At 41.3% G+C, this 27,463-nt stretch overlaps 1 long non-coding RNA gene across 6 annotated transcripts; it reads right to left on the bottom strand.

Moving 5' to 3' along the window:
* Positions 1 to 1,208: 1,208 nt before the first annotated feature.
* Positions 1,209 to 27,463, bottom strand: LOC102548769 (uncharacterized). 6 transcript variants are annotated; one of them, XR_005504043.2, is made up of 5 exons: positions 12,088 to 27,463; positions 11,629 to 11,703; positions 9,482 to 9,554; positions 8,894 to 8,984; positions 1,209 to 4,890 (listed from the first exon to the last, which is right to left on the bottom strand). It is a non-coding gene; the product is annotated as an uncharacterized LOC102548769 (long non-coding RNA). The 6 variants fall into 6 exon arrangements; XR_005504042.2 differs by having other exon boundaries at positions 1,209 to 4,850; XR_005504040.2 differs by having other exon boundaries at positions 9,482 to 9,497.

Below are 27,463 nucleotides of genomic sequence, written 5' to 3'. Positions count from 1 at the left end.
CCAGCAGTTGTATGTAGAAGCAAAAGGGATTGCATATTAATCCACAGGGGAGGATCACAGACAGGGAGCAGCTAAAGGAAAAACTCACGGGAATACGCTAAACATGAAAGTCAAGATGCCGCCCTTCGTAGGAAAGCCTGACAGTCAACTAGGTCTGAAGAAAGTGGAGAATCAGTGACACGGGGCTGTAAACAGGCCTAGGTTCTGTGTGAAAATAGATCATCTACGACGTGGGAGTGCCAGGATGCCATTCGAGGACCTCACTAATGAGCCAGAGAATAAATTATTTAAGTTTAATGAACCTAAAAATAATCCAAGAGGGTCCCAGCAGTTGAGAGCCCTGGCTGTTCCTGCTGAGGTCCTGAGTTTGGTTCCCAGCATCTATGTTGGGCGGCTCATCACCAACTGTGGCTCCACAGCCGGGGATCCTATGGCCTCCCTCGATACTGCAAGTGCATGCATGTGTGCAAACACACAAAGACACAAAAACAATGGACTAAGGTTTTATAGAAACGGTGATCCCTGGGTGGAGGAGGCATCTGTGTGCCGTTTGTCTGGTGTGTGCAAGGCCACCGGTTCAATCTTCATTACAAAAAGAAAATGGAAAAAGAAAAAGATAATTATTTTATGAGAGAAATTAGTGCAGAAACATGTGCAAATATAAGTGTGTTGTTTTTAAAGTACTGAAAATTAGAAATTCTCGCATTCCAAGAAAAAATACAATTGAAAGGTCAATGAGATTTTAAAAGCAAACATTTAAACATTTTTAATTTTATAAAAATTATTGAACATCTACTTAGCATATATTCCCAGGGTTATTACTATGTAATTTTAAACAATTATTTACACGGATGAATAATTTTGGTGTGCAAACACAAGCACCAGTCATTTGCATGCCTAATAGCAAATTCACTTTTAAATATCTAAATTAATACATGACATAGAATGCACGCACAGGACACCTTGTGATGTTTTAGTATGTGTGTACATGTAACAGCAGTCAAACCAGGGAAAGTTCCATTTGTCTTTTCCAATGTTGGTCATCTCTTTGTGATATAAAGGTCTAAAAATCTTTTCTTCTGTCTTTTTTATTTTATTTTTTAATTGTACTGTTTATTTACATTCCAAATGTTGCCACTTTCCTAATCCCCCCTCTAAGAGTTCTTCATCCCATCCCTCCTCCCCCTCCCAATGCCCCTTCCCTAGTACATCAAGTCTCTCGACAGGATTAGGTGCATCCTCTGCCACTGAGACCAGACAAGGCAGCCCTCTGCTATATATTTGCCAGGGGTCACTGACCATTACATCACCATTACATTTCAAAGTCTATTTTCACAGGCCCTTCTTACCTTGAAAAAAGCCAGTATCTTGAAATAAAACCAAGACTTATTTATGGTGAATCTGAGGATACAGCATACAAACTTATGACAATAGCTATATGCTAAAGTATGATGTATGGTGTCTAATGCATCAGTTGGAACATTTATCTTGAGTTTGATTGTGTTTTGTTTTGATAAAGAAGGACATCACAGTGTTTTTTCCTGGTCTGCCTGATGAGAAACTCTTTCAAGTGATTTGCTGATTGGATTCTAACATTTCTTCTAAATTAGAGTTGCCATGATGATTACACATCACACCAAAATGCTAGACCCCCAAATGCAGATGTAGATGGTGATTGGGCCAACTGGGAACTTGGCTGTCAGGGTTGTGTGAATAATGGTAGAACTGCGGCTTTGCACAGGTAAGCATGCAGAAGGTGCAACTCTGTGTGAGCACACCTCAACTCAGTACTAGACTGTTCTCCACTGGTCCCATTTCATGAACATCTGAGATTTGCCCAAATCTTTATTCACTATCAGCTGCCTAAAGGTTTAGAAGTACAACTACTGGGATGTACTTCCCTTACATTGTTTAAAGGTGTGCCCTGTATTTTCAATTATTAATTCTGTAAGGGCGGTATTTTGGTATTGGCATGTCTACAGTCCATCACCAGTTTTCTATATGTAAATACTTCTCCTTCCTGGAATGCCCAGAAGATGAAGGTCAGGTGGCTCTTGGTGCCTAAAGACATCCCTAACAGATGATAGATAGATAGATAGATAGATAGATAGATAGATAGATAGATAGATAGATAGATAGATAGATAGATTGTTGTCTTGCTACTGAATGGTTCAGACTGGAATATGGATTTTGTATAATAAAGAGCTGTTAGGCAGACCTGGAGTAGGAAGTAGAGGGGCGGGACTTCAGGGCAGAGAGACAGGAAGTTCTGGAGACTCAGAGACAAGGCACACATAGAGAATGGATCAGATGGGAGAAAATGGGGCTGTAAGCAGGTAGTAAGAACCACATCGGGAAACAGGATGGAATCCCAGCACTCAGGAGTCTGAGGCAGGAGATGTCCACAAGTTCCAGGCCATCCTGGTCTGTAGAATGAGGAATGAAAAGAAGAAAAAGAAGACTGAGAGGAAGATGAGGAAGAGGGAAAGGGAAAGAAGGAAGAAAAAGAAAGATGAGCTACTAAGTGTGAGGATTAAGGGGTGATAAGAGAGAGGACCCGTCTGCATGCATGATACACTGGCATGGTAGTAACACAAACGTCGTAGGAGTAATCAAGTTCTATCTGGTTAGATTTACGCACACCCATGAGACGAACCCAGCCCTGACACTATTCAGATTACCAAGAACCTGAGACTATCTAGGCCACGGACCTAGGGAAAAACCAAATACTGTTATGGTCCTTTTAAGAAAACATAGCAGTAAAATGGCTCCTAGTGACATATTTCTGTCGTGAGGATGAGTACCTTGCTCAGCCATCAACAGAGAAGCTTTCTCCTACGGTAGAGACCCACAGCCAGTCATTATGAGTTAGAGACCTTGTACACCCAGCCTTAAATGGGATGTCTCCATCAAACCTCTCCCCTTGGGGCTTGGGAAACTATTCAAAAAGGAGGTGGAAAGAGATTGTAAGAGCGAGAGGAGACGGATGGCCCCACGGAAACAAGGCCCTCTAAACATAGCAGGGCTAGCACATAGACAAACTCGCACGCCCTGTGACAGCATGCACGGGGCCTCCACAGGCCCAAGCTAGATGGGGAAGCAGCATTAAGAGGAGAACTGGACTCAAGCTCCCATTCCTGACCAAGAAATTAATCTCCAATTCGCAACTATTTGGGAAGGAAAAACTAGCTTTCTCTAGCACAGTCTCACTGGGAATATAAACCACATTTAAGGGTAGGCCCCATGCCCAACAGTAAGCAGCCAACACAAAACAGATTCAGTGGAAGTTTTGGAGGTTTATTGTCTCATACTGCTTTAGTTGGGCATTTTTTACACTACTGTTTCTTTGCTTGCATGTTATGGTTCTCAATATTATGTTTTTATAAGCTCTACAGGTGTGTGTGTGTGTGTGAGAGAGAGAGAGAGAGAGACAGAGAGAGAGGAGGGGGGGATTAAGGGGTGATAAGAGAGAGGACCCGTCTGCATGCATGATACACTGGCATGGTAGTGGCACAAACATTGAAGGAGTAACCAAGTTCTATCTGTTAGATTTACGCACACCCATGAGATGAACCCAGCCCTGACACTATTCAGCCTGCCAAGAACCTGAGACTATCTAGGCCATGGACCTAGGGAAAAACCAAATAGGGAAAAACTCATGAGAGAGAGAGAGAGAGAGAGAGAGAGAGAGAGAGAGAGAGAGAGAGAGAGGCTTTATCTTTGATTTCTTTTTTAATTCTGCGTGTTTTGTTTATTCTATTTTGTTTTGTTTTTCTATTTCTTTTCTAAAGAGAAGGTGCAAAAAAAGCAATGAGTTGGATGGGAGAAGATGTGGGATGAGTTTGGAGAAGGTGGAGAAGGAGAAACTTTGACCCTAATATATTGTATGAAGAATTCATTTTCAATGTAGTAAAAGAGTGAGAAGAACCAGAAAGATGGCTCAGGGAGTAAAGGTGTTTGCTGCCAAGCCTGGTAACCCAAACTTAATTCCCAAGACTCGCAGGGTAACAGGAGAAACTGATTTATAAACCACACACACACACACACACACACACACACACACACACACACACATGCACAGGCACACCCACACGCACATGCATGCACACATGATTGATTTTTTTAAGATAACAAAATAAATAAAAAACCAATGAGGGAATAGCCCACATTTCTGGTCCTTGCATAGAAAACAGTCTAATTTTTTCAGTGAAATATTACCACTGAGGCTCATAAACAAACATCTACACTATATCCATTTTCCTGCATTGTCCTGAGGAAGAGAAATCACTCTATATAAACAAGCAAAATGACTCCGTGTGAACAACATACTTGGGACAACTTTCAACACCAAATTGGGACAGTGGCTTCAAGAACAAATGTAGTGCTTCAAAGCTACTATCCCCTTGGGATGTCAAAGAAAATGGCCACATGACTTCTAAAATGACGATGCTGTTCACCTACCCTCATAACCAATTACTTAAGGAAGAATGGAATTGCTATATATTTATAACTCATGGAGCTGATGACTCATCGATGACACAAATTACAAGCATAATTAACGGGCCCAACATGACACACAGACTCAAGCTTTGCACTTCCAAATAAAGCCATTTGCTCATTTCTTTGTCATCTATGGAAGGAAGGCTTTGTCTCACCCTGAGAATATTTTTTATTACTGTGAATAGAATAGTTTTTAGGAGTTTTTTTTTTTAAATCTTACATGGAGTCTGTAGACTTGCCTGGTCATTCAGGAATTCTTTAGTGCTCACAGTTGGGGGCTGTGACTCGCAGAGCATGCTCTCACTCCAGTCTTTCTAGCTAGTCAGCAGCTTTCAAGGTGAGTGTGTGCTCTGTCAGTGAGAGGAGAATGTAGGTCATCGCCATAATTAGCTAGTTTTTAATAAAGAGAAGATACTTATTATTCTATGGTGGAATAACATAATTTTAGATGGCTATATTGAGTAGCAGGGAGAGGTTGAGAGCAATATGGGGCTAAAAGCCAATCAATGGTACCCTAGCACTCTGAGCATGCCTCAAACCCATTTTCTAAATCACCTCTGGGAGCAAATCTCTAATGCTAAATTAGATCTCCAAATCCCTTTCTAGGCAGCTCCTTCTCCCCAGTATTCCCCTTCCATTTTGAATTTTCTCATGGCCATTCTTGTGATTAATATTTGAACGTCAGTGCGCTGCTTCCATAACCTTAAGTGCCCAGCTTCCTACTGGGAGTTGAGTCAGTCAAGGCGAAGGAAGAGGAAGGACTGTGACAGTGGTGATTGACTCACAGGACTTGCATAAATTAAATTCCATTCATCATCCCAGTTGTCTCTGTCAAAGCTCTCTGTCCCTTTTTCTAAAGGGCAGCAGGACTGTATGCCGCGTGGATAGAGAGAAATGAGAAGAGAAAGGGCATGAGATGCGGCCTACAGGGCTTCAGGGAGTTACTCCCCACAGCAGCAGGATCATGAGGTAGCTCCATGATGAGAGAAAACATTCTGCAATGAGGATAGATGACGACTGTGAGGCACATTGGTGGCTTTACTAAACTACGGCTCCTGGAATGGATACCCTCACTATAAATGGTGTCTCAACAGATACAATTCCATGACTCTATTACCCCCGTCATGAGTTCCTTACCTAGCCCCCATCCATCTTATTTACTTCTAACAATCTGTTTGGCACACTGTGTCCTCCCACAGCTCCTTAACCCCTGGTCCGTAAGAACAATACAGTTCAAATGACATCATCAGTCAACAACTAGGCACCCCAGAGTTAGGTGACTGGGTGTTGGCAACAAACTTAGAGCCTCCCTGCTGTCTGCCAACCAGGAGCTACTTCTGGGCGATTGATTTCTCAGGGTTAGCACAGCTTTATTGTGTATGCTCAAACTGCGTCACTAAAAGCTGCGGGCTCCAGATCCATAAAAGATCAGCATTCCTGACAGAGAGCCAGTGGGTAACAGTGACAAACTTCAGCTGCATCACTTGGAAAGACAATACCCTGTTGTTCAGTCATGTTGCTTTTGTGTCTCATTTATTGGATTTGAGCAATAAACAAGGAGATTTAGATTAAATAACTAATGACTGTGCCCCAATTTTTAAAGTGTCTCTCTTCTTCATTAAACTCCATTAAATCATAATATTGGGTTATAAAAATTTTGTGGTTAAGTTTCCTGTTTTTACCACTCACTCAGAAAACAAGATCTACAGGAAACAAAAAAACAAAACAAAAAAAAACAAATCCTCTTCCCAATATTTTATTGTGAAACTAAAATATTTTGAATATTTTAGAAGTATTGAAAATCTCTCTCTCTCTCTCTCTCTCTCACACACACACACACACATACATATATTATATAAATATATATGAACTATAATTTGGCACTAAAACTAAGAAGCATTATCTTTTTACAAAAGGAAATAGAATAAACAGAAAAGAAATAGTATTTGAGCACCACCTTTAAGCAGAACAAAGTTTATTTTAAAACAAGTGATCAATTTTTAGAAAATAGTTATATCTCACCCTTATACTCCTGAGGAAGTTCACTAGCTTTCTGTATCAGCTACTTTCTGTTGCTATGATAAAGCACCATGACCAAAAGCAACTCATGGAAAGAGTTTATTTTGGCTCATGGTTCCAGAGAGTCTATAACACTAAGGAAGCATGGCAGTAGGTAGGTAGGGCAGGGAGCAGAGAAAGCCACAAGCAAATGTAGAGAGACTATATACTCCCAAAGGCCATCGCCAGTGACACACTTTCATCACCACCTAAATCTTCCATAACCTCCTCAAACTGCCCTACCAACAGGAAATGAAGTGTCTCAAATACATGAGCCTGTGAGGGACAATTCCTATTCAAACCCACCACACTCTTAAAGAATACAGAGAGAGCTTCACAGCCAAAGGTCCTGCAGAGAATGTGAGACCTTCTTGCCTTGTTTCTGTTTCTACTTTTCCTTATCATGTTACCACCATTTAACCAAGTCCACAATCCATAAAACTAAAGGAATCTTTGTGGTATCCTTTCCTCATGGCTCTCACTAGCTATTGAACACCAATCATGTTGACATTATCTCTTAAATAGACCTGCATCAGGTTTCACCCTGAACTTGACTACATACATCTATAATATGAAATATTTTCCTAACTGGTTTCCCTGTATAGGACTGAAATCCAATCTAGTCTCCACTATTGGGGATATCATTTCAAAATGTAAACCTCCTACCTGTGTTAATACAGTGCTTCCAGGGTCCTGACAGAATTATCTCTCAGAACTCAGAAACCATAATCAAAGGAGTACCAGCTATGACTTGTGTATGCCTTCTCGGCTGGTGAAATGGCTCAGGGGGTAAGTATTTGATGTTAAATCCTGAAGACCTAAGCTCAAATCCCTATATATGACATGATAACTCATGAGTCTGCCCTGCCTATGCTTCTACAGGAAGATGGGAGGTGAGACAGGAGAATCCCTATAAGTTCATGGATCAACCAGCCTGGTGTACGCAAGAACAATGGATGACAGACGTTGTCTCAAACAAGGTGGGAGGTGAGGACTGACTCCCAATGTTATCCTCTGACCTCCACATGTGTGTGCCCAAGTATCCACACAAATCACACACACACACACACACACACACACACACACACACACACACACACACGGGGTCGGGGGGCACAGTCAGCCCATCTTTATAATTATCACCCTCACCCTAAGTCCTGACATATTAGTAATTTGTCCCAGAATATAACACGGTCTTTGTGATTCTTCTTTCTGAAGAATATCTTATGCTTTATCTGATAAACTCGTGCATTTACCTTAGATTTCTTCTGCTCAAACAATGGTATGGCTATAGATGAATGCTATTATCCTAACACTGGGGAGGTGGGTACCAGGAAATCAGGAGTCAAAACCATCCTTAGTTACATAGGGAATTCAAGGACAGCCTGAGTACACAGACCCTGTCTCAAAGAAGCAACAAAAACACGAAAGAATTCGGTTCAACCCCTCTCTTTTGTTGTTCCTCCAGGGCAGTCTACTTGATCTCTGTACCTCTGTGGTTTGTGTTCTTGCTATATTATGAATAAAGTAATACTTTAATGTTGTTTATAACCATAAGACCATTGCCACCATTGAACAGTTAATCTGTTTGTGGGTAAAGATAATCTGTTACTCAGTTTTTGGCAATCACTTTTGAGAGCCTACTAGATGTCTAGAAAAACGAACAGATTTCTCAGGCAAAAAAGTCATACATAGGCAAATATGGGTGATAGAAGAGAGAAAATGAAGAGTGTGTGTGTTTTAGGGGGGTGGTGATGACTTTGGGAAGTACACCATGGCACTTATAGTAAAAAGTTCCACGAAAACATCAGTAGGGAGGTCATCATTTGGGAAATAATATATTTTAATAATAATATGGGGCAGCATGATGGTTCACTGGGTGAAGGAGCTTGCAGCTAAGCCTGATGGCCTGAATCCATTCCCCATAGTCTACACAGCAGGTGAGAAAATCAACACCTGCGACTTGTCCCCGCCCCCACTGCCACATGTACACCATGAGATGTGAACATGCACATAAACGTACCAATAAATGTTTCACTTTATTACAATCACTAAAGAAAGCTTCTGACAACTGAAATGTGTGGACCTCCAGACAGACAAGGGCAATGAACTATCCCAACAAGGCAGAGAGATGGAGTCCTCAACTGAAAGAAAAATGCCTAGATTGAAAAGCTTAGGTCTTGCCTTGTGTCTTCTACTTCTGTTGCCCTTATTTGTTCGTGATGTCTCCTGGGTATTTTAAGAAATTATTTTGTTTTATTTTTAAAAAGTGCTTCTCTACAATGACATTTTGTTGAGGATCTGAAACATAAACCTTATATTTAATGGTGCATACCTGTATGAGTGCATGGCCATTGCGTTTGTCTATCATTTCTTTTTTCAAAGGAAGAAACAGTTGATTTCATCCTACATTTCCAGGTCATTGCCTGTCAGCGAGGGAAGACAAGGTAAGCACTCAAGGCAGAACCTGAAGGCAGAGACACAGTTTAGCTCTGACCAAGGAACTTAAATCAAGGAAGCACAGCAGAAACCATGGAGAAATTAGGTAGCCTTCTTATATAGCCCAGAAATATGGGCTCAGGGTATGGTGCCACCCATGGTGGGCTGGGCTTTCCTACATCAATTGATAATCAAGACTACATTTCTTATTATTTTACTCCAACACTAAGTCTTTGAAGCATTCCATAATCCAGTGTGTGGGAGTGTGTGGGAGTGTGTGGGTGGGTGTGCATACAATGAAAAGAATGACATCATTTGATCATTTCCATAGTTATTTCAAAATAGTTCACAAATTCAAATATAAAAACTGAACTTTAAAAACTTCCAGAAGGAAAAATTATTAGGCTTTGAGCTAAGAAAGATTTTTTTCAGTTAAGCAAAGCCTGTTGCAGGCTGGGATCTGGCTTATTAGTAGAGCTCTTACCTTGCTTACATAGGGCCTAGTGTTCGTCACCAGCAGTACAAGGAAAATCAAAACCAGACACAGTAAGAAATGACTGTTCATCAAAGAAAAAACATGAGACAACTTATCCATCCCAATTAATATTTTGTTTTCAATTTTTAAAGAAACTCTCCATAGGGTCAGGGGGTAAAGTGCTTATCACATAATGTGGAAACCCAAATTCCTAGCCCAGAAGGTACATTAAAAACTAGACACAGTAGCATATGCTTCTGTAGTCTCACTAGTGGGGGATGGCACTTGGAGAGTGAAGAATCCACAGGCGTATATGGGCTGTCTTGGTAATGAACATGAGACACCCTGTCTTAAACAAGGAAGGTGAGGACCAACATCAGGGATCAGAGGATGTCCTCTGACCACCTTGCATAGACATGTGCCTTCTCACGCTCACACACAACACTAGTACTACTACAACACACACACACACACACACACACACACACACACACACACAAAATAAAATACCTTAAGCAAAACAGGCTGAGAAAAATAGTTATAATACATGCAAAGCCCAAAGGTTTGAATTCAGAATTATAAAAGTTTGACTAACAAAATAAGTAGACAACTTAATTAAAAATAGACATGGAACGTTTCACTAAAGAAGAAACGTGATGTGTGGACAGACAGCTCAAAGGTTTGGAGCATTGGCTGTTACTCCAGAATACCATCTACATTTGGGTCATGGCACCCACATGGGTAGCTCACAACTGTCTGTAAGTCTAGTCTCAGGGGACCCAACACCCACTTCTGACCATTTCGGGCACTTCCATGAAGGCAGAACAACCATATGTACATTAAAAATAAAATGAAAAAATAAAATGTCCAACGATCACGTAAAGTAGACTTCAGCACCATTGGCTACCAAAAAATAAAAAGGCCAATTAAAGTCGTAATGACGACATTCCACACTGAAGTGGCTGAAATTGAAGGAGTGGGTACTCACACTTATGGGGAGGTGGAACAGGTTGGACCCTCACCTACTGCTGGTGAAGAGTAATACGTTAGTGCTGCCCACTTTGTCCAGGACAACAGTCTCCAGACTAGATATTTATTTAAGCGAAATGAAACTGCACGTCCTCTGAATATCGCTGCGGATGAGTGTTTACTGTATAAACTAGGAACTGCTCCTTGTCCAGCATCGGAACAGACAAATAAACGGGTGTATGGTCTGGTATACATTTAAGCAATGAGAAGAAACAGACCAAAGCTACGTGCAGCAGACGAAGCTCAAAACATCACTGTGGGGAAGAACATCCAGACACAAAACAGGATACGGTCTACACATCCACTTAAGTAAAATACTAGATTAGATAAAGCCGGTGGATTCCTGATGTCCGATGAGGGGGTGTTTTTAAGTGGGAAGGGACTGATGGACATGTCTTATGCCTGCGTGAGGGTTGGGGGACACAGAAGTACTCTTATTTCAGTGTGAGTTAACCACAAATTTAATATCCAAGCCTCTCACTGTTTGTATATGACGTTGCAGTAACATGTGGACAAAACAACAGAGCAGGAGTTTCCTGTGAGACGTGAAAACCTCAGACATTTTTTGTGGTTATTATCAGAGGATTGAGTCATGTAACTGTACAATCCAAGCGACAGACCACAAACACTTCGCCAGTGTAAAGTTTAGTATTATCACAAGCTCAAGTCATGCTGTTTCCTACTACTTTTATTGTTTTCTATTTGAGTTGGAAGTAATTCCCACTAAGAGGCTTACACAGTGCAAAATGTTCTAAGCCAGGTGTTTATTTTATTCATGGAACTATTGATTGTTAAAGGTAGGACAAGAGCTGTCCATGTCTTTGCCCAGTAACTTCCTCTCTGGGACATAAGCCATAAAGAGAACCAGTCTGTGACAGCCTTCCAGAAGGGAATGTGTGCGTCTGTGTGATAGAGTTAGTAAGATAGCTGTCAAAACCCCTGGAAAATGGGCCTTTAAGGAACTGCACGCCTGGGTTCTCTAAGTAAACAATGAAATGCATCCTGGTTAGAGAAAGGCTCTGTTCTCAACCAGCCCACTTGGAAGGGAAAGCAACAGTGTACAAACGAGAATAAACACAGCTCCGGCAAGACAAAGAAAGGAAACCCGGAGCAAACCAAACACAAACCATTCCTGTGGCCCAGCTGCCGAAGAGAGTCCTGAGTCCTCAGGGTGAGAAACAGCCATCACCAGTCAGCCTGACCTGCAATATTTAAGTGAGCAAGCTAAGTGATGGACGTTCTGTTAGTTGGTAGAATTTGGCATCTCCCATCCCCTTATACTTTATACAAATCCTGTTATTCAGGAAACTTTGCCCAACAGCAGAGACTGCCTCCCTACTGAGATTCCCAAGCCCCAGAAGGACTTGATCCCAGGCTCAAAGTCCTGTGAATAAATCTCCCTCTTCCCACTTCACTCTGCTGCTCCAGTGCTGCTCACTCTAACTGCAACAATCCATGACAGAGCCCCTTCCTGTCTTCTGAATAGCATGCTCTCTGGGGACACTCCGCTGGGTTCAGCAGAGGCGTCATAAAGAATGGCTTATATAGCATATGAACCACATAAATGCATATTAAAACCGACTTACCAGGAAGAAACTCTGACCACACATTGCAAGCGCTTTGTCACATCCCATTGGGCACTAATGAGCTTGAGCATAAGGCCATATTCTCTTCCACAATGAGGTGGAGCTGGAGGCCAGCACATGATACGTGAGACCCTGTCTCAAGAAAGGAAAGGAAAGGAGAAAAGATGAGGAGAGAGGAGGGCAGGGGACGAGGAGACAAGAAGACAAGAGGGGAGGGGAGGGAAGAGAGGAGAGAGGAGGGGAGAGAGGAGGGGGAGAGAGGAGGGGGAGAGAGAGGAGGGGAGGAAAGGGGAGGAGAGGAGAGGAGATAAGGAATTAGGTGGAGAAGCCAGACTACAATTCATATCATCAGCCATAGCTGTGGGGTTTGGTCTGTTGCTACATATTATAATGCTAAATATTGGCCCCCAAGACCTGTTTGCCCCTGATGAGAAGATCCTCAAATACACCAAGAGATGCTATGTTACCTTATCCCCCAACTTATCCTGATCGGTCAACAAATTTGGTTCAAAGGCTTGGGGTCTGAGACAGAGACCACAAGAGGAGAGAGGAGGAAGGAAGAAGACTCGATGGTGCAGGTGAAGCCTGAACTCATAGTCACGAGGGCCAGCTTCTTAGAGTAGGAACAGCCCAGGAAGAACATGGCAAGTGATATCTCAGAGTTACCGATAGGGAGATAGAGAAATTAGCATAGATGGATGATATCTGCACGGATCTGATGCTTTAAGGCTTATTATAAATATAAAGGCTTTGTGTCTCTTATTTGGGAACTAAATGATCTAAGGTTGGATAGAAACCCCCAAACAATATTTTATCACGACACATAATGCTCAAATAATGTTTACACTCAACACAAACTCACTAAATGCACACATACATGCACATATGCACACAGACAAGCAGGCACACCATATAGAAGCTGACAACAGACCATCAACTAACCGAGGGTCCCCTGCTTCCTTTCTTCTGGGGCCTCTGACCCTCAGCAGATGATAAAGAGACTGAAGACTCACAGGTTTTCCATAATTCTGTCGTCGGTGTTCAGAAAGACCATGTCATGTCATGCAGCTTAGATTTGAGGAAGTCTAGCTGCCAACATGTCCTTCTAATTTGGCTATGGCCAGTGGTGCTTCGCCAGTTTTCCCTAATGCTATTTCAGCAGGGACCTCCCCTTCAACATTCTTTGGGATAAAGGACTTTAATTCCCTTCTCTTGTATTATTTTATTATCATTATGACAATTGTTTCTGTTGTTTGTTATTATTATTATTTTGTAGTACAGGGATGGAGCTCAGGGCCCTGTGCTTGCTTGGTCGGATTAATAAGTAACCGGGTAATTAATGAGGCATCTTTATGTGTGCACGTGTGAAGCAATTTCTGAATAGACTAACCAGGGGAGGAATATAGATGGCCCATCCTATGTGCTGGGGATCCTCACTGAATAAAAGGGATAGAAACAAAGCCAGTTGAGCTTCCTGGTCCAACCAAGGAGTGAGTCACACTCACCGTGGGTCACACCCCACTCAGTCACTGACTAAGAGTCAACTGTGCCACATGGCTTGCCGCAGCCCCGATTGACAGTATCCCTTCAAAACAAGAGCCCCCCAAAAATATCCTTTCTTCCTTAAACTGCTCCTGTCATACATTCTGTCATAGCAAGAAGAAAAAGAGATAGGGTACCAGCAATCATTCTAGCTCTGAACTAATGTCCCTGTCCTTGAATTGGATGGTTCTCAGCCTTCTGGCTTTCTGTGTGTCCTTTGCTTTGTAGGTGATTCATCTGCACTCCCGCACCCTGGCTACCCCAGCTTGTTACAGGAAACAGCTTGACTTTCTTATCAGCAGAAGTGCCAAAAATCCATGCATGCCCACTAAGTTGGAGCCAACCTTCCCAACCCCTCTCCTTGATTCCCAGAGGGCTTACTTTCTTCATTCAAACGATTACAAACTCAGCCTCTCTCTCTCTTTTTCTCAGAATTACTACCTCATAATAGATGCCAACTGAAAAAGAGAGAGAGAGAGAGAGAGAGAGGGAGAGAGAGAGAGAGAGAGAGAGAGAGTGTGTGTGTGTGTGTGTGTGTGTGTGTGTGTGTGTGATGTTTTCTGCCTTTGGAAGCTGGTCTCGGCTCAATCAATTTGCCATATTTAACATTCAAATTTTATGCGTATGCTAATAATATTTCATTAAAATTCATGTGTGTTCTGACATCTTTCAGTTTCACTTCTTTTCCCATGGTTTACAATTTCTACTAAATTCTATTAAGTATTACATTGCAAGTGCAATTATTTGCCAGCAAGCTTCTGTATTCTCTCCACATCTGAGAAAATTGAAATTTAAATACTAAAAATTTCCAGCATCCATTGTATGTGTTTTGACCTTGCGTAGTTCAGAATTCAGGCTGTTGGGTTTTTTTTACATTCATTAACCTTGGGGTGCTTGTGTGTGCTGCTGAACGGGGAGGGCATCCAATACCCTCTGCTTCAGAAATGCCTAAAGAATCTGGAGAACCAAGAAGCTAAGGAGTCGGGCAGTCATGGGAGCTTTGCACCTGGGACTCAAGACTTTCCTCTGCATATTATTCCTGGATGCTTTTGGACAGCTGCTTCTATTTTCATGCTTGAGATACTCGGGTGCTCACTACCATGGAAGTAATCTAATTGCCACACAGTAGGTGTGGATGTGGGGAGGGGATAATTTTTGGGTTTAACTTAAATAATGTGAATGTCTCATTAATTCCATCTCTACATTTCTGCTTGAGCTTCTGAAACAAAACTTCATGTTCACTCTTAAATAGCAATCTTCAGTTCTCTCCACACAGTGGGATCTCCATTGTCTCCACTCCTCTCAACTGTGTATGTGCAGTGCCATGACCCCAGCTCTCCCTGACCCAGTAGGCCTACTTTCTCTCCCTCAGTTTACCAGACCTAACTGCCATCCTAGAAGCCCTCCATCTCAGCTCCCCCACATCTTACTCTGTCCCATTGTAGAGTTGCTGCAGAACCAGTCTTCAGATAGCCCAGAAGACATGAGGATACCACAAAGCTAGCAGTCTTTTGTAACCGTCTTTGGCCTGAGAGCTAGCATCTCCCTGTAACTATTTTTAACGCTTTTTGATTAGTTTCAAGCTTGGGAAAAACCTAAAGTCATTTGATCAGCATCTTGATAGAAAATTAAGACTTCTCAATCATATGCTGATTGAGTTTGGGATTAAGTTATGGTCAATGATGAAAAACTTTGTCACACTAGAAATAAAGCGTTCTGTCCAGAATTATCAGTTCTTTATTTTTTTACCATTTGAAGAACTAAAGGGTAAGTTATGAGCAGACTTCCTTTGAAGAGCATCTATTTTGCTATACGAGGAAACTGTAGATGTTCCAGCTACTGCACATGCCTAGACTTTGGCTTGCACAGATGCTGAACTAATCATTTACCAATGATTTCAATAGGCCCTGAAATGTTGAACACATACATCTAGTTATGTCTGTTTGGCCTTCAAGACACTAAAAATAACCAAAAGGGATCAAAAATAAAATCAATTTGCCCCAGCAACTAAATTGTGTTTGCTTGTTTGTCCTGCAAACAAACTGATGGAGTAAACGAACCATGAGTCTTGTCCAGCTCTGATCACTGTGAGCTACAATAATGGCTGCCCTGGGGGCCGTGGCCACATGGCAGTAATGGCACAAATGTGATGCAGGCAACCAGCACTTTCTGATTACACTTAGGCCCCACTCCATGAGACAAACCTATACCTGGAGCCATTATTGGATCAAGAACTATGGCTAGACAGGTTATATAGACCCTAGGGGGAAAAAATCCTACCATCTGCTCAACAGACATTAAAGGGACTCCTAAGGACATTGCTATAGCCATAAACAGATTCTCTCTCAACCCTCATTGGAGAAGCTTCTATCTAAAATAGATGAGGATTGCCACAGAGATCCACAGCTAGCCATAGAAAGTAAGAGAACGTGCATTGCTAAATTCTATATGGAACATACCATTAATGTGTTGCGTATAGGGAACATATGGATATTCTCCCCCACAACACGGAATCGTGCTAGAAGACAGGGTAGAAGGAATACAAGAGCCACGGGAAATAGAGGAAGAAACAGTGTCTTCTGGACACAGTGGGGAAGCTGCTCGTAAGACCTCACAGTGGTTGTGAGAGCAGGCACAAGAAGGGAGTTGGGCACTAAATCCCCCATCTCTAGCTGTTCAAATATTTACAATTAGCACTAGAAAAGGTAAGGATACATTTCTCTGAGAGTGTGAGCTGACTCGACCAGCTGACCATGCCTGGGGGAAGGCCACATATCCAAGAATATTTAGTAGGGGAAAAATTGGTCTTGATGGGTTAGTTTTTATAAAGGATATAAATTTGGGTGGACGGACTAGAACTATGGATCAGGGATGAGCTGAAGGCCAGCGAATATGGTCAAAACACAAAAAGCGTTTTACAGCATTCTCATAATAATTTTAAAGTATGTATATATTTAGTCTGATTGTGTGTGTGTGTGTGTGTGTGTGTGTGTGAACTTGCTTAACTGTAGCAATGTACTTAAGAGTAAATCCCTGACCTGATTATTGCTGTAAACTCATTACCTCAGCCTCTACTTTCTCACGGCCAGTGAAAATATAAACCCTGCACCATTACAAATTCCAACTGCAGCCGAACACATCCAATTATAATCAGTTGCATGAAGCTGCGCTCCGCATTAGGCATAATTAAGCATGTGATAATAATCAGTATAATAACATTTAATGTGCCGTGGTAGCATTTATAAACTGCTCGTGTGGATTCTAAAGAACAGAGTACACGTCAAAGCCAGCCATCACACTCTGTAACCCTTTCCTTGTTGAAATTTCATGCCTGCTCCCTACTAGAGAACTTTCAGTATACCTACCTGAAAAGGGAAACTTGGATTTGCCTAAGGACGCTGTATTTGTTAATTTTAAAAGCCTCTCCTTTTATCAGAATATTATTTACTTTCATGATCTTTAATACGTTCTCCCTTAAATGTTGACACCCTAGAAGAGAACCTATTACTGACATTTTCCAGAATTTTAAGCATTCCCCCAAGTGGCTGAGTTTTTTGCTAACATAGTAGAGTGGTTTAATAATTTTTGATTAATTGACCCTGCAATTTAAGAAGGTATCACCTCTGGTTTGCCTTAATAATGAAATTTCTGTTGTACCCTTGCAAAATAAAATCCATGTCTCCATTCAATGGGAGAAAACGTTTATTCTAACACATACTGGTTTTTTATTTTTAAATTTTTTATAGATATGTATTCAGTGTACAGGTTTCACAAAGACATGTTCATAAAGCTTACCATATACTTCAGCTCTATGTCCCCTTTATCCAACTCCCCACTCTCATTATTTACATTCATAACCTCAGACATTCTCACTTTCCACCTTTGGATTTTTTATATACATATGCAATTTTATACATGCAATATTTGTCTGCCCTTTATCTGCTTTGTTTTGCTTAATGTGTTGATAGCCGGTGGTGTCTGTTTTCCTGCAAGTGACATGATCCAATTCTTTACAGATGAGTAAAACTCCATTGTGTACACATGCACTGCCTCTCCACTCTTCTCATGATAGACACCCAAGCTACTTCTATGATTTAGCTGACGGAGCAGTACAGCAACACCATGGATGTGCTGGTGTCTCTGTGCTGTTCCAACATGGGAACAGTACACACCATGGACCGTGTGCTGGTTTCATTTTTAGCCTTTTGGGGAGCCTCTGGATTCGCTTACATGGGGTTCACAAGTTTACATTTCTACCAGCACTGAATGAGGTCCCTTTTCCCAATTTTCTTACCATCATTTGTTACACTCCTTTCAATGCCAGCCATTCTACCTGTGGTGAGATGAAGTCACAGTAACCATTTTTAGTGTCCTATTCCTCTCTGTGATTCTTAGGTTGATTAGGACGGATCTGAAGTAGCATTCCCAACCTCCGTGCTCTTTATTCGGCTGGGCTAACTTCACTCATCATTAAATGACAATACTCACTAGAAGTCGAAGCCTTTATTTTGCTAGAGTGAAGAAGACAATAAATTCTATGGTGTGGCCAAATTTAATTGGCCACTCTATGATTTATTGGGCACTGAAGTCCCTGAGTCTAGACAGAACTTCACTTAGGTTTAGAACCCTCTAGACAGAGGTTACCTAACAAATTAGTTCTTAATAAGCTTTGGCCTGCATTCTCATTATAAACACACTTAGATGACTTTTTCATCTCTTGTTTGGTTTCATATCTCTCTCTCTCTCTCTCTCTCTCTCTCTCTCTCTCTCTCTCTCTCTCTCTGTGTGTGTGTGTGTGTGTGTGTGTGTGTGTGTGTGTGTGTGTGTGTGTGTTGCTGTCATATAACTCCAGGACCAATCATATGCATTCCAGGCAGACACTCTAACAACAAGTCCACGCATAACCTTATTTTATGACAATTTGACTGGCATTCTCTCTGACTCTGTTTACTATTGTACCTTTAAAAGCTACTCTGAATAAAGCTTTTACTTGTTTGTGGGTCTTCTTTGTTTTGTTTTGTTCTGGTCAGTACTAGGGAGCAAACCTAGGGTCTTTTGCATACTGAGTAAGCCCTCTGCTGTGGGCCTTTATTCTCCATTCTGTTTTGGAGACAAGGCCTGTGTGTAACCCAGACTTCCCTTGAATTCACTGTGTAGCCCAGGCTGGCTTCAAACTCACAATCCTCCTGCACTGTTTTCCAACTCCTGCTATTACAGGCGTTCACCACCACATCCGGCTGTGAGGTTGCTTGTTTGCTTCTTCACTGTGTTGTACAAAGAACTAAACCGAGGCTGTCTGTGTGCTATGCAAGTATGCCACCACGGAGCTATATACCCATCCCTTGTTAAACTCTTAGCTATGCAACCTTCTAGGTGAGTGCCCTGTCACATTATACAGGCAACCACTTTGTGTTCAGAAACTCAAAACTGGCAGAGAGAACCTCTCAGGATGCTTTCCATTTTGTCTTTCCAAAATGAGAGTAGAAATCAACAGAAGGAAACCTTCATCCAAAAGGCTTTTCAACTGATAAACAAATTATGCAAACTACCATGCTTCAGGGGAGAAATCCATATTGCCAGAGTTGACTCGACTTGACGAGGGAAGAGCCGATATGGGTAGAGTAATCCATTCACATATCATCTGCGCTGGGAAGAAGAAACAGGGAGGGATGAATAGGAAAGCTGAAAGGGCTCTCACCTCAGGGACAGTCTTGTATAATGGTCTCGGTGACTCACCTGCCTGCCCACAGAGTGTTAAGGTGGTGTCAGTGACAAGTTTCTCCCTTCTTTGAATATAGAGAGAACAATCATGGATTTAGGTCACATTCCTCTTTTTCCTAGACAGTGTCTCCCTATGTATTCCACTGGAGTGGTTGGAATGAGACATCGCCCTCCCCCCATGGACTTAGGCATTTGTACACTTGGATTCAACTTGGTGGCATTTCTTAGTGAGGTTTGTGTTAGGCTGAGGAAATCTGGGAAAAAGCCCTTGGATTAAATGGTCCCTTCTACTTTACTTGCTCTCTCTGCTCTGTGCTTGTGGCTCAAGATGTGGCCTTCTTGCCCCTGCAACCATGCCTACTGCTGTTTGCTGCCATGCTTGCCCTCCATGGTGAGTCCTCTGTAACTGTGAGTCAAGGTAGACGCTCCCGTCTGCACACTGTCTTGGTCATGATGTTTAATCTCAGCAATAAAAAAAAAAAAGAAAATGAATATACCCAGGCTAGCCTTGAACTCAAAATCTGCCTACCTTTGCCTCTTGAGTGGTAGGAGTGCAGATATGAACACCATGCCTGGCAGGACCCTACTCAAATCCCTACTTTATTTGCTACTGTTTATAAATGATGGTGGCTGGTACCAAGACGAAGCCAAAAGAAAATGAGGAAACTATATGAAAGCACCATGATTCTTTTACCCTCAAAAAAGAAGAGCATCTGGCTCATGAATATTGAAATGAGAGGTGGGAGCAGGAATGTTGTATCCTGGAGGAGAAGACTTCTCACCTGCTCTCTGTTCTGAAATCCCCCAAAGCACTCACTTATGCCAGAAATGTTTGTCTACTGTGGACCAAGCCCTGCGCCAGAGACACAAGCATAAATAATGCATGATCTCTGCTCTCACAAGACTTGCATTTTAATTAGGGAAGCTAACTGAAGTAAGTAAGAACCAACTACAGGGTGCTGTGGTAATTGTGGAAAGCGTACCACAGAGGAAACAAAGGTTAGAAGGCAAGAAACACAGTCAGATAAAAAAAATAAAAACAAGGCAAAAATATGCAGAACTACCACACGTGGTGATCAGCCTGACCGAGCCCATGCAGTGACTGAATGTTGCCTATGACCACAGGGCAACAAGCCCATTATTGATGATGTGGGTGATGCAAGAAGAAAGGCAGTGATGACCTCCAGCTGGCGACCCTGCCCTTCCGCTCCTGTCTATCATCCCATCCTGTACTCTCCTCATTACCCATCTACAATATGACCTTTACTCTCGAATATCCTCTTCTCTTTCCCCTTTCTTGCTAGACCACGTCTCATAGCAAAAGACAAGCTTGATTAGACTCACTCTTCTTTGTCACGCACAGGCACCACTTTCCCTGGAAAGATGTGACCTCAGATAGGACCCAGGTCACTAGGGTACAGGCAAAGGAGCTGTCCCATCCGAGTCCAGATTTGTGATCCAAGGAGTGCACTGGGCTTGTTGACAGGAACATGGGAGAGCTGTTACCTGCAGAAACACGAGTGGCCCAAAGGCAGCTACATTGTTAGAAAGCCCACTCCAGTATGAGAGAAAATTCATGAAGGAGGCACCAGTGGAGCCCCCTGTCCAACGTGAGGCAACTCAACAGGACAACCCTGTCCTCACTGTACCAGTGTTTACTCGTAGTCTCTCCCCACTAATGGAAGCTTATGGAAGGTAGGAATGGGGTTGACCTTGAAAGATGTCACATTCTAAGAGTGAAACGATTAGAATCTAAAGGAGTTGAAACAAGACATCGTTGCAACATAGGGTGTGTTACATTCACAGAGTACAATTCTCAGAAGCGAAATGAACATGGCCCGAAAATATTCTTACTAATATTTTCATTTTTTAAATAAAACTTGCATTTGTGGCCATGGAGGCCATCAACAAAGCACAGGACCCTAACGTCTTCCATTAAGTTGCACACCCTATAGGCCCCATTGCCTCTCAACAGCACCAAGGGTTATAATTGAGCCTTTACCATGTGAAGCTCTGAGAGACAATCCAACACATACGACAGCAGTAACATACAAGGAAACTTTTCCAGAGAAGACATGTTTGACTATAAAGAGTATAAGGAAATTGTTCCCGAATCTGAACAGAAAAGGATAGTACCTGAACATTGAAAAATCTAGGGTTGGGGATTTAGCTCAGTGGTAGAGCACTTGCCTAGCAAGTGCAAGGCCCTGCGTTTGGTCCACAGCTCCGAAAAGAAAAGAAAAGAGAAGAAAGGAAAGGAAAGGAAAAGAAAAGAAAAGAAAAGAAAAGAAAAGAAAAGAAAAGAAAAGAAAAGAAAAGAAAAATCTATGCATGTGTGTATTAGACAACAAAGGAAGAATATGTTTTCTACTCTCTGTCCTCTATCTCACTGATAAACCACCGTACTTCTTAGATACTTAAATATTTGTCATAAGTTTAATCAAATTGTTTATAACTCCCAAGGGCTCTGGGTTCCCAGAACTGGTCATGTTACCGTTCACCTGCCTGTTTGTTTTGATCTCTCTCCTCTCTTCCTTATAACCTATATAGTAGTATATATAGGACATCTGTTTCTTGGATGACTGAAAGATCAATAGGGAAACTTCATCTTTGATACTGCAGCAGTATGACTGCTTAAGCAAGGTTCCAACGATGACATCAATCGAGATGCTGATACGAAGCAGGGAAAGCTCATGGGGCCCCACCCCTAGATGAATAACTATTGGCAACTAAGGACTTCTTAGGAAAGTAGACCTAGCCTCTCTCAGGAGTGAGACCCCTAATTGGTTATCCAGTACCAAACAGTCAACCCTGAACATATATACATTTAGTCATTCATATAAATACAAGCAACACTAAATGGAATCAGAATGTTATATTTACACATATATATACATATATATATATATGTAACAATAATGAAAATGGCTATTCATTTCATGAGATGAGTAGGAAAGAAAAGATATGGGAAATGCTGAAGGCAGAAAAGTGAGAAATGATGTAATTATATTTCAGTTAAAAGTTTTAAAATGTTTTAAAGTGTTCCATTTTGCTTTTTCAAAAAAAAATCCTACTTTAGATGGATATTTCAAAAACCACGGATATTTCAAATTATTCTATATATGGCTACCTTTCTTGTTGCTGTGATAAAATGTCTGTCTTAAGAACTTCAAAGAGGACAGGCTTTTTCCGGCTCACAGGATGACTACAGTCCATCCTGGTGGAGAAGGCACACCAACAGAAGCAGCTTTGGCTGTGATCGTAGGAGTTTGCTTCCAATTTGTCAGATCAGAAAGCAGATACCAGACAGGAATTAGGACCAAACTATAAACGATTATGCCTGCTCATATACTGTATGGACACATACACTACACACATAAGTCATAAGTGATGCTGTCTCTGACTCTGGTATTACTCTGAGGAGTAGGGTCAACAACTGAGAGCTATTTCTGAGTCAAGATTGTGTATAGCTTGCATACTGTAGGAAGAACGTGATTCGATCGGAAATTTACATCCCTTAAAATGACATGGCAAAGACTCAAAGGCCAGTGTTTATGGATGAAAATTATAAATATGTAGTACTCGGAACAAAAGGTATAGGAAGTAAAGAAGAGAGGACTCCTTCTCTGGCCTCTTTTTTCCCCAGACTCAGGGACAGACATTTAAAGTTCCCTAAGAAGTAGTTCCGTATGAAAATTTGCTAATTAATTCTCTTTCTTCCTGCTTTTACTCTTCAGAGTGAATTCAGAGCATCGAGACATTGATCCTCAGCCAATAGGAAACCCTTCATTCCTCAACTCGGCACGCTTATTAAGCACTGATGAAGGCCCAGAGCAATGCTTTGAACTTGCAGGTTACGTTTCCTTACCCAGTACCCCACAATGTCTCTGGAGTCCTCAGCGCGACTGCCCCAGAAGGACAACAGATGTCACTCTCATGTTTCCCTAATGCTCCTTCTCTCCAACTTCATTTTTGTCTGCTCTTTTAACTCCTTTTAGAAAGAGAACCGTATTCTTGGCTCAAAAAATATGGGTTTGCTTTATTTTGCATAAGTTTGCATAATGAAGCAAGAACTCAAAATATGAGTAAATAAATTCATCGGCCAACCTAAGTCATTGTATTCAAGTTCAACATGGGTGGTACTACACATGAAAAATACCTATAATTGTTAAGGTAATCACAATCTGGATCAAGAAGAGGTAAGAGTCTTCTGAAAGGGCACAGCCCACTAGGCTTGTGAGAGGCCCTGGAGTTAGTCTGTTTTCACTAAATAGCTCTACAGAGTGTGAACTGGGACCCTTCTTTTCCACCAGTGCTACTGGTGGTAAATATAGCTCAGATGTGGCCCCTCCAGAGAAAGCTTTTATTAACGTCTTTGATTTGGAGCCCTAGCATTTTTTTTCTGCTCACAGTAAAGTAATCCTTTTTTTTTCCACTTGAAACTATTGTATTTCTCTCTCCATTACCCCATTAGACATTTTTTTCTAAATGTGTGACTTAGCATTGCTCTCCACTAAAATGACCTGTGGAGTCCATCCCTGTGCTTTGGGAACATGATCTACAATTCTGAAATTTCAGCAAGTAGATATTTCTCACTGACATGAAATTTTTGGTCCATTCCTGTATAATAATACGTACACACATGCACACAAACACATACAATTCCATAACAAGCACATTCCTCCTTCTGAGAGAAAGCTACACTAAGCATATATTGGAACATAGAATTTTTCTTTTTGCATCAGTCACTGAAAGGAATGATGATTGACCTGGAGGAGGGTGGTCAATCACTGAGAGATGATGGAAAGTTGTAACACCTTTCTGAAAATCTGCCTCTCACTTTCGTTCACTGGCAAATATATCTAATTAAGAGTCAGGATCCTCCATCGTCTGTAATTCTCTTACACTCCCATCTGGAAATGGAACATGTTTGAGCCACATGATTCCTTCTGACTTCAAGAGGCTAAGCATGTGGAGCTGATTGAAAGTACATAGAGAAGAAACGTCTACAATGTCAAAAATCTGAAAGTTTGGGGAATTAGTAAAGTACTACAGATCACAGTTGAACCAAGTAAGTGCATTAACTACATGAAAGACTTCGACATTTTCCAACTCTCTTCTGCTGAGAACAGATTTCACCATCCCAATTATTTTTGTAGCTGAGTTTTGTTATTTTTATTGTTTTGGTTTTAGAATTTTATGTATGAGTACTATGTATTTTCATATTGTCCACATCCTGTAATTATTTTTCCCCTGTTCCCTGCACCAAAATCAGAAATTCATATATATATATATATAGATATATATATATATATATATCAAGTTGGGATATGGACATGGTCAGATTATCAGGAGTCTTATTTCTGAAGAAAACTTACACACACACACACACACACACACACACACACACACACACAGCCACCAACTACCTATAACTCTTAAACTAAGGGTATGGTCTTTCAAGTCCTTCCTCTGTTATTATTATTATTATTGTTGTTAATATCATTGAATATTAATTGATGTGGTCTCCCATGGGTCTTGTACAGGAAACCACATAGATACAGTAGTCCTGCATGTGTGGAAATCACTGTCTCACTACTGAGACTAGTCCTCTTGGTCCTCTGGCTCGTATAATCTTTCTGCCTTTCTTCCACAATGCTTTCTGAATCTTCAGTGGGAAAGTTGTCTTGTATGTGTCCTTTTTTGAGATGAGGAATAGATGGCCACTAAATCTCTGTGCATTGATCAGTCATGGTTTCCTGTTTTGGCTGCTGTAAAAATGAAGCTTCTATGATGAGGGGTGAGAGATGAACTAATTAAAGAAAACCCTTGTTAGTGGTTTTAACAGTCTCTCTCATTGCATTTCCCTCTAGTGCTCAGGTAACTATGAAGCAGGTCTATCTCAAACAAGTCCTCCAGGTGGGATCACGTGTAGTGGCTTTATGTTAGCTTTCCTGCCCATCACTAAAACATGTGGAACCATGTGGAATCAACAACTTACCCACAAATATCAAGTAATTAAATGATTGCACTGTAACTAGCCCCTGTCAAGTGGATGGACACACGCAGCCTTCTTTCTAAAGTGCTCCAGGTGTTTCTAATGAGGCAAAGACAATTGGTGAGAGAAGTGCTGTTCACAATGAAATGAAGACTGCTCTACCAAGTGTCATGGGAACTAGAAATGACAAGAAGTACATTGAAAGAAGTATAGCATCCAAAGGTTCATCAGATTGGCTTATCTGCCTCTCTAACCACACCAGAGTCTGCAGGTCTTCCAGGAGATCTGCCATAACCAGGGACACAGGTGAGACCTCTGCCCAAATAACTGCACCAGCTACAACCCCCACCTGACACAGGACCCCTCACCCTGTGAAACCTCCATTTTCCTTCCTGTCTGAACCTCTGCTAGGGGTGGGGGAGTGTGAATTGGCATGCCCACTCCTCCCTCACATCTCACAGCCTGCCCTTATCCCAGGAGATCTGCCTTAACCAGGGACACAAGTCATAGGAGAACTGCCCTAGCCAGAAACATGGCAGGCAGGACTGCTCTAAGCAGGGACTCAGGTGTGCATCCCCCAACCAGAGACAGCACTGTCTGTCTTCCAGGAGGCCCGCTCTAACCCTTAGAGGCTGACTTGGCTCCAAGGAGGCAGGCTCCAGACAGAGACACCTAGGCCAGTTGACACCAGAGATAACCAGATGATGAGAGGCATGCACAATAACAAAAGCAACAGAAAACAATGCAATTTAGCACCATCAGAACCACCACAGTGAGCCCTGGATATCCTAACATACCTGAAAAGGATGATACTGACCTAAAATCTCATCTCAAGAGAGAATAGAGAATATCCTTTAAGGAGGATATAAATAATTCACTTAAAGAAGTTCAGGAAAACACGGGCAAAAAGGTAGAAGCCCTTAAAGAGGAAGCAAGTTCCTTAAAGAAATATAAGGGGAAAAAATAAATACAGGAAAACACAATCAAAGAGGTTAAGGAATTGAACAAAGCAGTCTAAGACCTAAAAATGGAAGTAGAAACAATAAAGAAATAACAAATGAAGGCAACCCTGAATATGGAAATCCTAGGAATGAGATCAGGAGCTACAGATGATATCACCAACAGAATATAAGAGATAGAAGAAAGAATCTCGGGTGTAGAATATACCATAGAAGATATTAACACAATGCTCAAAGAAAATACAAAGTGAAAAAAGCTCCTAATCCAAAACATCCAGGAAATTCAAGACAAAATTAAAAGACAAAACATAAGAGTAATAGGAATAAAAGACAGCAAAGATTCCCAGCTTAAAGGGCCAGAAAACATCTCCAATAAAATCATAGATGAAAACTTCCCTAACCTAAAGAAGAGGTGGCCATAAACATACAAGAAGCCTAGAGAACTCCAAATAGATAGAAACAGAAAAGAAATTCCTCCCATCATATAATAGTCAAAACACTAAATGCACAAAACAAAGAAAGAATACTAAAAGCAATAACGGAAAAAAGACCAAGTAACATATAGAGGCAGACCTATAAGAATTACACCAGACTTCTCACCAGAGACTATGAAAGCCAGAAGATCCTGGGAAGATGTCATGCAGACCCTAAGAGAACACAAATGCCAGCCCAAGCTACTATAACCAGTAAAACTCTCAATCATCATAAATGGAGAAATCAATATATTTTATTACAAAACCAAATTTAAATAATATATTTCTACTAATCAAGACCTACTGAGGATACTAGAAGAAAACCTCCAACACAAAGAGGGTATCTACACTGAAGAAAATACAAGAAATTAATGATATCACAACAAACCCAGATGAAGAGAATAACACACACATAATACCTCTTCCAACAACAAAAACAACACTGGTCTTTAATATCTCTCAACATCAATGAACTCAATTCTCCAATAAAAGACATAGGCTAACGGACTGGATATGGAAGCAAGATCCAACATTTTGCTGCATATAGGAAACACACTACCTCAAAGTAAAATGCTAGAAAAAAAGTTTTCCAAACAAATGGTCCCAAGAAACAAGTAGGAGTAGCCATTCTAATATCCAATAAAATAAACTTTCAACCAAAAGTTATCAAGAGAGATGGGGAA

This window comes from Rattus norvegicus, chromosome 4 (genome assembly GCF_036323735.1).
Source record: "Rattus norvegicus strain BN/NHsdMcwi chromosome 4, GRCr8, whole genome shotgun sequence".
Classification (NCBI taxonomy): Eukaryota; Metazoa; Chordata; class Mammalia; order Rodentia; family Muridae; genus Rattus; species Rattus norvegicus.
This window is presented reverse-complemented; position numbering and strand designations above follow the sequence as displayed.